The 12,992-nt window shown below is 41.0% G+C and overlaps 1 protein-coding gene across 1 annotated transcript in view; it reads left to right on the top strand.

Moving 5' to 3' along the window:
- F8 (coagulation factor VIII) overlaps window positions 1–12,992 on the top strand; it is a 153,241-nt gene that overhangs the window by 4,533 nt on the left and 135,716 nt on the right. The window lies entirely within an intron of this gene.

Here is a 12,992-nt window from a genome sequence, read left to right as displayed (position 1 = left end):
TGTCGACAGGGCTGTGCTCCTTGCTGGAGGCTCTGGGGGAGAATCTACTTACAGGCTCATTTGAAATTCAGTTTCTTCTCTCCATTTCCATGTAGCGCCTTCCATCTTCAAGCTAGCAAGAGTCCATCAAGTCTCTTTCATGTTTTGAATCTGTCTGACTTCAGTTTCCACCATATCTCTCTGACCTTCTTTTCTGCCTCCCTCTTCCACTTTTAAGAACCTTCGTGATTACATTGGGCCCACTCAGATATTTCAGGATAATCTCCTCATCTCAAGGTCAGCTGATTAGCAACCTTAATTCCATCTGCAAAGTTTCTTTTGCCATGTAACACAACATATTCATGGGTATAACACCAAAGGGCAAAGGTCATGAGGGACAAAATGTTGCCTACCACAGGTATAATTTACATACAGTGAAACACACAGATTTTAAACGTGCGGTTTGATAAGTTTTGACAAATGCATACAAGTTACATAACCACTACCCTAATCAACATATAGAACATTTACATCAACCCTCCAGCAACTTTTCAGTGAGTCTCACTACTCTGACCTGGCCCCAGGCAATAAGCTGCTTTCTGGAATTATAGATTCATTTTTGACTTTTCAAGACTGTTATATCAGTAGAATCATAGAGTATGTACTCTTCAGTGTCTGGCTTTTTATCTTCAGCTTCATGATTTGGAAATTCATCCAGGTTATTGCATGAAGTAGTTCTATCCTTTTTATTGCTGATTACTGCTCCATTATGGGAATATATCATAATTTGTATATCCGTTTACTGCCACATGGATGTTTAGATTGTTTCCAGTTTGGGGGCTAATATAAATCTGCTATGAACATTCCTGTACAAGTTTTTGTGTGGCCATCTATTTTCATTTATCTTGGTTAAATATCTAGGAGTGAAATTGCTGGATCATATGGTAAATGCATGTTTAACTTTATAAGAAACTGCCAACAGATTTCCAGAATGGTTGTGCCATTTTATACTCCCACCAACAACACATGAGAATGCCAGTTGCAACACATCCTGGACAACATTTGATGTTGCCAGTATTTAATTTTAGTCATTTTAATGACCATGTGGTGGTATCTCACTGTATGTTTAATATGCATTTCTCTGATAACTAAAGATACTTAGCATCTTTGCATGCGTAATTGGCCATTCTTGTGTTTTCTTTGATGAAACATCTATTCAGATCTTTGGCCCATTTTTAAATTGGGTTGTTTGTCTTGTTATTGTTGAGTTTTGAGAATTCTTTATATATTCTGGATAAAAGTACATTTTCAGGTGTACCTATTTTGAATATTTTCTCCAAGCACAGAGTTTTTCATTTTCATAAAGTCCAATTTATCTATTTTTTTTTCCTTTGGTTGCTTGTGCTTTTGGTGTCATATCTAACAAACCATTGCCAGATCCAAGGTCACAAAGATTTACACCTATATTTTCTTCTAAGAGTTTTATAGTTTTCACTCTTACATCTAGGTCTTTGATACACTGAGTTACTTTTTGTGTGTGGTGTGAGGAAGGGATCCAAGTTCCTTTTATAGTCTATATAGCCTGAAGTTATGCAGTGTTAATGACCCTGAGGTAGAGGCCCAGACGGTTAGTAACCTGGTGTATAACTGAACAATTAGCTACTTATCCATTAATGTTGGTCTTGTTAAAAATTAATATTGAGATAATTGTACATAATACATTGTGCTTTGTATTGTAGCTTCCATCTAGCATGGAGCTTGAGGCATAGTGAATAATAGTCTGAGTGTCAAATTGAATTGAGTGGAGAAAATGATTTATTTGTTATCTAGCTTTCTATTGTTGTTTAGGCAGTCACATGTATTTACCAGGAAAAAGTTGATAGAATTTTTATTTTGATGATACCATTTTATAGTCTAGATTATTTTAATACTGATTAACAGGATAAGCTGACTCTGGACACATCCTGACAACCTCTGCCAAGGTTGAAATAAACATCTGGGGAAACTCAATTTTATATTATCTGTTCCTGCAGCTGCTCAACTTCTTCTAAGCAAAGGTCGGGGAATATAATAGGTTTTCCGATTGGTTTTAGATAAAATGTGAAAGAACAGTTCATGTCAAGGACATTGTTGCCAAGTATATTTGGCAAGATTTATATATCAAATCCCAAGGGAAATACACAAACAAAAACCCCACAAAAGTTAGGAAGGAGTAAAACCCGTGAACCCTGGAACATTTTGTCATTTACTGTGCAGATCACCCTGAAACTCAGACAGGCGCATAAATCACATGTTTCTGCTCCAGTGAAAAATATTCACTCTAATGGAAAAGGTCCCAGGCTGGGGAGCTGGATATGGTCCTGTATAGGCTCATCTCAGAACTGAACCACACACCTTTGTGCTGCTGATGCTCCTAGGAATGTCTAATATGTCCCTTTGAATAGGGAGTCCTACTCTGAACCATCTCTCACAACCTTGTTTCTTTATGTAGCCTCTGTTTTTTCACTTTTCCCTCAGAGGGAAAAAAAAGTGTTTCAGTGTGCTTTTGACCCTGTTCCCTTGCTGCTCTTCCAAGCTCTTGCTCTAGTAAACATTTTCCATGTGTCTTATATTTTCATTTTAGTCAGAAATATTAAAGCAAAAGCACTGTCCTAGTGTACGTCAAAATACTTACCTCTGGACATGGGTCTGAGTCTTGTTAGAAACCAGTGGAAACTTTAGAGAAACTGGGTAGGGTAGACTCAGTAGAACCAAGGAGATGAAATGGAAAAAGGGGAAAGGAAACAAACTAGGGACGCGTTTATGAGTGTGGAAGGGCATAAGTCTCAAAGTGGCCAGGAGATGAGACAAATGTACTGAAGGGAGGAATGTACTCAATGATATACAGTAGGCATCAAATAACGTTGTTAGATGACTAAAAGCCATGTAGGTATATACTAAGGGTAGTGCCATGGAAATTTTTAGAGATGGATGAGATTAGAGCACATTTAAATATGAATTAATATGACAGGTTGAATTCCCCGGAAGCAGACTATGAGATGAAAGTGCAGGAATTCTGTTTAGATTGCTCTCTGGATCAATACCTGGGGAAGTGTGGTTGGGGGGAGGGAGAAGCTGGGCTGCAGTGCAGGCCGACCTACAGGGAGCTCTGGATCTGGAATGACCCTTCTGAGTTGTCCCAAGTTGGGCCAACACGACCGGGCCTTCGTGTCTCTGCTCTGATCAGTCATTAAGCCCTGGCTATCCTGGCAGAGGGCGTGGCCTGCCTTGGGAAGGGTCTGTGGGTGCTTTGGGAAAGGGGGAGGTGTGGGCCACCCTGGGCCAGGAGGCTCACTGAGGAGACCCCAGGTGAGGGCCATCCTCCAGCAGCCCCCTCTCCCCAGGGGGCTGGGAGTCGAGTACTTTCCTGGCCGTCCCATCCCTGTCTCCATCACAGCGCCGCTCACTCACCCTGCACGTCCTCACCTGGATCCAGGGCAGCTTCTCTAGGTCCCAGTGGCCGTTGCACTCTGCCTGCCCGTGGCTGCCATGGAATGTGGCACATTCCTGCCTGCCCCACCTGGGACAGCGCCCCCCCCGCCCCCGCCCCTGCTGAACCCACTTCGTGATCATGCCCCCGGGGCTCCTCCTCTAGCCTGCTGCTCTTTTGGTACAAGGAGCCCCAGGTGCCCAGGTGGCACTCCTAGCTTCCAATTCAGTGAGACTCTCGCGTTTCTGCTGTGGGGACCTTCTAGACCACGGAGCCCAGCAGGGAGGGGCGGCACAGACTCCACATGTGGGTCTCGGGGAGTGGTGGTGAGTAGAGCTTCTTTTGCTGCCACTGTGGTTCCTAAACGCATGTGTCCTTTTATTGAAGACATCTTGGAATCAATGCAATGCATGTGCAGCACCTTGGAAGTTGGCCCTCCATCCTCAGAGGGCCTTGCCTCCAAGCTGGAGCTTTAGCTGTGCCTTTAAGAGGTTATTCCACTGCTCTCTTTCTCTCTGTCTGGCAGCTTCTAGATGGGGTATCATGTGACAAAGCCAATGGATACCATGGTCATGGGCCCGTTCCACTCCTCCTTTGCTGTACAGTGGGTCCCCTGGTCTGACGTGATGTTATATGCGATCACACATCAGTGAATCAACCCCTCTGTAAGGCCTCAGATAGTGGCGCTGGCTGAGGCCCTGCAGGTAGGAAAGGCTAACACATATCTGGAATACATGTCTTTTCCTATCAGAATGAAGTACTATCCCTTCTAGGATGGAAGGGGTCCAATGCAGTCAACTTACCACTGAGTAACTGGCTGGTCTCCATGATGGAAAGTGCCATATTGGGAACTCAGCGTTGGTTTCTGTTGCTGTCGGGCTGGATTTTTGGAGGCAACACTAGCTAGATTAGCCTTAGTCCGCGGGAACCCACGCCACTATAGCCAGTTAGCTTACATCTTGGGAGCACTGGGATGGCCCATGCAGAGGCTGGCTGATGTTAATTGTCAGTCATTTCGTTAGTGTCATTGACTACTGTTGTCCACAGTAGATGCTCTCTGGTGACATTAACATATGACATGAAGACCTTTCTATTTTGTGCCCACTCACTAATATACCTTTACCCCACACATCGTTGTCCCTGATCTTCCAGTTCTTTCCTTTCTAGGCCCCTGACTGGACAGCTAAGCCATTTGCTGCTGTCTATTAGTCTGTATATATTTGAACCTCAGGCATTTCTCTTTCTCACACATAGTGGACAACTAACAGCATTGGCCAAAGTTTGGCCCATTGGGGGATCGTCCTTCACCATTGTCTATTAAAGCCACTCTTGAGTGGGGCTGTAGTACAGCAGTGGTCAATTTTGGGCTCGCATCTGCATATCAAGCTGACCCATCTGGAAATAAACCTCAGGCTTTTCCCTCCAGTAGCATCTTGTCATCAGAGATCCCCCACATGGCATGGGTGTGATTTAAAGTAAAGGTGGCAGTGTAGCAGGAGTGGATGAGATTGGCCTCTGACAACCTGTTCGCACAGCCTGCCTGTGCCTTCTGGTCCACGCAGATCCCTCTTCCTTCCTCTGTAAATCAACTCCTTTTACTGGAAGAGCTTTCTTATCAGTACACTGGCCCCTGGCCTCCAGCCAGTACAGAAAGTCATTTGTCATGGCCTTGGGTTGGCAGAGCTGCTCCTGCCACGTACTTTCTCGGGTGTCTTGGAAACCCTGGAATGGAGTGAAGTGCAGGGCTCCATGGGGGGTGGTTGGGGGAGGAGGTGAAGGAGGCAAGAATTAAGTCAGCCTCTTCTTGCCCCACTCAGTCAGTCTCCTTGACAGAGGTCTACTCAAAACAATGCACAGTTTCAAGGAGCATTTACAGCTGATCTGCTGCTAGATCTCTCGAAGGGTGTTAAGTCTTCCTCTGTGCCTGTAGGTTGGCCAGTTTCTCCTTGTGCTTCCAGCAGTCTTCACTTTATGTGAATGGATGCTGGACTCTTAGGTGCTGGCTCACCAAAACCCTTCTGTTTTCTTAAGTAGAAATCTCCCTCCTTTCCTCGGCTAATCCTTTCTGCCTTGCTTTTGACATCGTCTGGGCCTCACAGAGCCTCCTTCTGTGAGCGGCTGTCTGGTGTGTCTGTCTGTGTCTGTCCCTCTCCTTTTGACCATTCCGTGCAGTTCATGTTGGGTGCCCAACTCTAGGAAACTCACGTAGCAGGGTCTGCTCTGTCTGCAACCCGATGCATTTTCATTTTTCACTAGAATAGTTCAAACAGATATCTCTGGGCCACACCCCTCATCACAGCTCCAGGGACACAAACTTGGGGATCTACCAGATGGTTCCACCCTGATGTGCACCTGGATGCATTTTCCCACCTTCACCACAGCGTTTCCGTGGTTTTTGTGGGTGGAGGGTAACGGTGTGCCTCACAAAAGAGATCTTACGGCCTCACATCTACCCTTTCATTATAAAGCACCTTGGTGCATTTTAAGTTTTCAGTAGTTCTAAGCAGTGTTCCGCTAATCATGTTTGCTAACCTTGGGTGGCAGGGTTTCCACAAATTTATAGCTCTCAGTGAATTGTCTGAAAGCAAGTCAGATGAAAAAGAATGTTTCCAGCCAACATTGTTCAAGTAATGACAACTTCTGTGCTTCCTTGGGTGATTTTATAGCTTTTTAAGCACACAAATTAAAAAACAGGATTATCTGCTTTTTTCTTTTTTGTGTGTGTATGTGTGCAGGAAGTTCATTGGGAGGAGTTTATTGATGCTTACTGAGGCTCATCAAGTGTCTGGATAGTTTCCTTGAGGAATGATGACATATCAGGGACTTAGTGTTTGTCTCTGTTGCTGGCAAGTTGGAAATTCGCAGCAGCAGTAACTAGATCAGCTTTGGTGAGTCCATGATGTTGGACCCATGCATAGCCTCCACCATGGCTCCTCTATTCATATGTCCATTTTGGCAGCTTTGGGGTGCCAATGACTGAGGCTGGCTAACATCAACTGACTAAGTCATTCAGTCTACTTGCTTGTTTGGTGCATTTCTGTGGTGGGTGTTTTCTTAACTTATTGTTTCTCTGATGCTCTTCTTTTCTTTATGTAGATCTGAGTTTCTAACCTATATTAATTTCCTTCTCTCTGAAGAATTTTTTTTTTAATATTTCTTGCAAGGCAGATCTGCTGGCAACAAATTCCCTCAATTTTTGTTTGTCTAAGAAAGTGTTTATTTCTCCTTCACTGTTGAAGGATAATTTCTCAGGGTACAGAATTCTAGGTTGGTTGTTTTCTTTCTATCCACACCTTAAATATTTCAGTCCACTCTCTTCTTGCTTGCATGGTTTCTGAGGAGAAGTTGGATGTAATTCTTTCATTTGCTCCTCTTTAGGTAAGGTGTTTTTTTCCTGTGGTTTCTTTCAAGATTTTTTCTGTATCTTTGATTTTCTGAAGTTTGAATATGGTATGCCTAGGAATAGTTTCTTTGGGCATTTATCCTGCTTGGTGTTCTCTGAGCTTCTTAGATCTGTAGTTTGATGTCTGACATTAATTTGGGGAAATTTTCAGTCATTATTTCTTCTGTTCCTTTCTCTATTTTTGCTTCTGATATTCCCATTATGTTATTTTACACCTTTTGTTGTTGTCCCACAATCCTTGGATATTCTATTCTGTTTTTTTCAGTCTCTTTCTTCTCTTTGCTTTTCAGTTTTAGAAGTTTCTATTATCATATCCTCAAGGTCAGAGATTCTTTCCTTAGCTATGTCCAGTCTATTAATGAACCTATCAAAGGTTCTCTGGATTTCCATTACAGTGTTTTTGATCTTAGCATTTCTTTTTAATTCTGTCTTAGAATTTCCATCTTTCTGCTTACATTATCCATTTGTTCTTGCATGTTATCTACTTTTTTTCATTAAGATCTTTAGCATATTAATCATAGTTTTAAAAAATTCCTGGTCTAATACTTCCAAAATTCCTGCCATATCTGGCTCTAGTTCTGCTGCTGTTCAGTCTCTTCAAACTGTGTTTTTTTGCCTTGTAGTATGCCTTGTAATTTTTTGCTGAAAGGTGGACATGATATACTGGGTAAAGGGAACTGTGGTAAATTAGGCTGTTAGTAATGTGGTGGTGAGGTGTGGGGGGAGGGGAAGCATTCTATAGTCCCATAATTAGGTCTCAGTCTTTTGGTGAGCCTACACCCCTGGACTGTGAACTTCACCAGTGCTTCTCAGTCTCTCCCCTTAAGTGGCACAGGATGGCTAGAGGGGGCTGGAGTTGGGTATTTCCTTTCCTCCATGTGGAAGACTAAAGCAGGCTGATGTTGGGTATTTCCCTTCCCCTGGGTAGGTTAGGCTGTGATAAAAATCCCAGCATGTTAGGCCTGGTAAAATAGTTTCTCCTGAGGGCAGCCACTGTTAAAAAGAACAGAATGCTCTGGCATACTTCAAAACGGTTACTTTTCCCCTTCCCCTGCTGAAAGCATGAGGAAATTTTTCTCTGATATTCACTGTGAGGACCTAGTAGAGCTCCTGGAGTTTACCTCACAAAATGTGGGGGGCCCTGATAATAGGGCCCCCTTGGCATTTTTAACTCACACTCAGACTTCTCCACACGAGCCTCCAGCAATTCATCAATTACAGTTCAGTTTTTCCTACCCTGGCACTGGTTCCCGCAGACATTTCTCCTTGAAGGTTTCTGCTCTGGTAAGGTGTGCTTTTCTTTATTCACCTGTCTCCAATTTTGGAGGCAGCAGTTTGCCCTGTGACTTCACTTCTCTGATGGATCTAAGAGGAGTTATTGATTTTTCAGTTTGTTCAGCTTTTTACTTGTTGTTAAGATAGGGGGTGACTTCTAAGCTGCTTACATGCTGGACTGGAAAACAGAAGTCTGATTTTCTGATTTTTAAGTTATGTTATCTTTTAAAAAATTAAAATTTCCTAACACCAATTCTCAAACTTTTCCAAAAAATTGGAGAGGAGATATCACTCCCTAACTCATTCTAAGGCCAGCATTACCCTGATACCAAAGCCAGACAAAGACACTACAAGAAAACTGTAGACCAATATCCCTTATGAACATTGATGCAAAAATCTTCAATAAAATACTATCAAACTGAATTCAGCAGCATATGAAAAGGATTATACACTGTGACCAAGTGAGATTTATTCCTAGAATGCAAGGATAGTTCAATATACAAAAATCAATCAATACAATACACAACATTAGCAGAATAAAGGGAAAAAAACCACATGATCATCTCGATTGATGCATAAAAAGCATTTGACAAAATTCCACACCATTTCATAACAAAAACACTCAACAAACTAGGAATAGAAGGAAACTACCTCAACATAATAAAATCTATATGTGAAAAACCCACAGTGAACATCACACTCAATGGTAAAAGACTGAAAGTGTTTCCTCTAAGATCAGGAACAAGGCAAGGATGCCCACTTTTCCCACTTCTATTCAACATAGTACTGGAAGTCCTAGCCAGAGCAGTTAGACAAGAAAAAGAAACAAAAGTCATCCAAATTGGAAAGGAAGAAGCAAAATGTTCACAGATGAAATGATCTTTTATGTAGAAAACTCTAAAGATTTCACACAAAAAACCTGTTAGAACTAGTAAATTCAGCAAAGTAGCGGATACAAAGTCAACACAAAAAAATGAGTTGCATTTCTATGTGCTAACAATCCAAAAAGGAAATTAACAATTCCATTTACAATAGCATCAAAAAGAATAAAATACTTAGAAATTAACTTCACAAGGTGGTGAAAGACTTTTACAGTAAAAACTACAAAACATTTCTGAAAGAATTTAAAGAAGACATAAATAAATGGAAACACATCTCATGTTCATGGATTGGAAGAGTTAATATTGTTAAGATATTTACTCCCCAATAGTGATCTACATATTTAATCAATCCCTATCAAAATCCAAATGTTGTTTTTGCAGAAACAGAAAAACCCATCCTAAAATTCATATGGAATCTCAAGGGATCTTGAATAGCCAAAATAATCCTGAAAAAGAAAAAAGTTGGAAGACACACTTTTTAAAAAAAAATTTTTTTGTTTATTGCAATAACATTGGTTTATAACATTGTATAAATTTTAGGTGTACATCATTATACTTCTATTTCTGCATAGATTCCATCATGTTCACCACCCAAATACTAATTACAACCCATCACCACACACAGGTGCCGAATTATCCCTTTCACCCTCCTCCCTCCCCACTTCCCCTCTGGTAACCACCAATCCAATCTCTGTCTCTATGTGTTTTTGTTTGTTGTTGTTATTATCTACTACTTAATGAGGGAAATCATACGGTATTTGACCTTCTCCCCCTGACTTATTTCTGATTTCAACACTTACTACAGTCATCAAAACAGTGTGGTACTGGAATAAACACAGACCTATAGACCTATAGACCAATGGAATAGAATAGAGAGTCTAGAAATAAACCCTCACATATATGGTCAAATGATTTTCCACAAGGGTTCCAAGACCATTCAATGGGGGAAAGACAGTCCTTTCAACAATAGTGCTGTGAAAACTGGATATCCACAGGCAAAAGAATGAGATTGAATCTTTACCTTTTACCATACAAAATTGACTCAAAATAGATCAAAGACCTAAATATAAGAACTAAAACTATAAAACTCTTAGAAGAAAGCATAGGGCAAAAGCTTCATGACATTGGATTTGGCAATGATTTCTCAGATATGACACCAAAGGCATAGGCAACAAAAGAAAAAATAGACAGGGGCCGGCCCTGGGGCATAGCAGTTAAATGTGCAAGCTCCACTGCTGGCAGCCCGGGTTCGGATCCTGGGCATGCACCAATGCACCGCTTGTCAGGCCATGCTGTGGTGGCGTCCCATACAAAGTGGAGGAAGATGGGCACGGATGTTAGCCCAGGGCCAGTCTTCCTCAGCAGAAAAAGAGGAGGATTGGCATGGATGTTAGCTCAGGGCTGATCTTCCTCACACACAAAAAAAGAAAAAGTAGACAAACTGGACTTAATGCAAAATAAAAATTTTGTGCTTCATAAGACACTATCAACATAGTAAGAAAGAACTCACAGAATAGGAGAAAATATTTACAAATCATATATCTGGTAAGGAATTAATATTCAGAATATATAGAGAAATCGTTAAAACTCAACAACAAGAAAGTGAACAGCCTGATTCAAAAATGGGCAACAGACTTGAATAGACATTTCTCCAAAGAAGATATAGAAATAGCCAATAAGCACATGAAAAGATGTTCAATATCACTAATTATTAGGGAAATGCAAATCAAAACTACAAAGAGATACCACCTCACACCCATTAGGATGGCTATTATACAAAAAAAAAAAAAAACCACATAAAATAAGTTTTAACAAGAATGTGGAGAAATCGGAACACTTGTGCACTGTTGGTGGGAATGTAAAATGGTACAGCTGCTTTGGAAAACAGTATGGTGGTTCCTCAAAAAATTTAAAAATATTACCATGTGATCCATCAGTTCCATTTCTGGGTATATACTCAAAATAATTGAAAGCAGGGTCTCGAAAAGATATTTGTACACCCATTTTCATAGCAGCATTATTCTCAATAACTAAAACATGGAAGTAACTCAAGTGTCCATCAACAGATGAATCAATAAACAAAATGTGGTTTATACATACAATAGAATATTATTCAGCCTTAAAAAGGATGAGAGTTCTAACATATGCTACAAAATGAATGAACCTTGAGTAGTTTATGTTAAGTGAAATAAGCCAGTCACAAAAAGCCAAATACTGTATGATTCCACTTAAATGAGGTACTTGGAGTAGTCAAAACCATAGAGACAGGAAGTAGAATGGTGGTTTCAGGGGCTAGGGGGAGTGGAGAATGGAGAGTTATTATTTAATGGATATAGAGTTTCAGTTTGGTGAGATAAGAAGAGTTATGGAGATCGATGGCGGTGATGGTTGTACCACAATATTAATGTCCCTAGTACCACTGAACTGTATACTTAAAAATGTTTAAGATAGTAAATTTTATGTTTTGTGTATTTTACCACAATAAAAAAATTGGAAAGAAATTTTAAATCCCTGAAGGTCACTGATTTTCTAATTTAGCAATTTTCACCATGTTTAGATTGCGTTTTCCTTCTCTACCTCAGCATTCCCACTAAAGCCTTTATAAGAAAAAGCAAAATTTCTTATGGGAAGGAATGATTCTCTGGTGTGGCTTCTCCTGAAAGGAACAGTGAGATTTTTGTTATTTCAGCATACGACTGAGAAAGAAATAAGTAAGCAATAAATGCCAGACACCTTGTTATTGATTTCACATCCTGGTAATCCCAGGTATGATGTAGCTTTCACTCCAAACATACCAGTACCCACAGTCAGAAGCTGCCTCTCCTTTCCCCTGCTTTATCTTTATTGTTGTCATTTGTAACAAGGGAGTATATGTCTTACTGGCTGATGTTTGGAGTTCCTTCTTCAGTGACCCCTTGTGCTGAGCATATCCACCATTTATTTGTGCCATCCTTCATCTCTCACATCTCCTGCTTTTCAAAAGCCTCTGAAGTCGACAAGACATAAGAAACAACACCCACTCCACATTTAATTATATTTCTTTAAAAACATCTCCCTGGGGCCAGCCTTGTGGCGCAGCGGTTAAGTGCGCGCGCTCTGCTTCGGTAGCCTGGGGTTTGCGTGCCTGGATACCCAGCGCGCACCAACGCACCGCTTGTCAAGTCATGCTCTGGCGGCGTCCCATATAAAGTAGAGGAAGATGGGCATGGATGTTAGCCCAGGGCCAATCTTCCTCAGAAAAAAGGAGGAGGATTGGCATTGGATGTTAGCTCAGGGCTAGTCTTTCTCACACACACACACACAAAAACAAAAAAACCTCTCCTTTTCCATACTTATATCTAACGGTGTGTTTTGTGACATATGACACAGTGGCATGTAATATATGGCTTATAAGTGAATGAATATACATCTGTGGGGGGTGAATGCTCAATATTTTTTGAATAATTGAAGTTTGGAGACCAGGATCTATACATTAAAGCTTTCTTCCAGGGCAGGAGCCATGCTTTCTCCACATGAATCTTCATTTCCCAAATGTCCATACCTTGTGCCTATACTCCCTTGGCACAAGGGAGGTATTGTTGAAACAATACCAATTGGTAAAATCTGGTGAGAGATAAGAGTTAGACATCCAGAAGCGTAAGCCAAGAAGAGAGGCTCTCTATGGTATATAGAAAACTGCAGAACTACTCCATGGGGTACAAAAATGATCAGCACATGAAAACCAGTGGGTGGAAATGGTCACCTACAACCACTCTGTCCTTTCTACCAACTCACCTGGGGCCTTCTTCATTAGGATTCACATTGTCCTTTTGATTACTCAACCTAGACTGGGCCCCAGGATACAACAACATTCACCTAAAAAAGTTTTAATAACTGAGGCAAAGAATAACATTTGGGGAACACTGATATAATTAATTATAAAATTTATGATTCAGTAGCTGATCCATGAATAAATGGATAATTGGGAGTATCTGACTGGAGACAA

Source organism: Ceratotherium simum, chromosome X, assembly GCF_057802395.1.
Source record: "Ceratotherium simum simum isolate JZ-2026a chromosome X, ASM5780239v1, whole genome shotgun sequence".
In the NCBI taxonomy this organism is placed as follows: Eukaryota; Metazoa; Chordata; class Mammalia; order Perissodactyla; family Rhinocerotidae; genus Ceratotherium; species Ceratotherium simum.
This window is presented reverse-complemented; position numbering and strand designations above follow the sequence as displayed.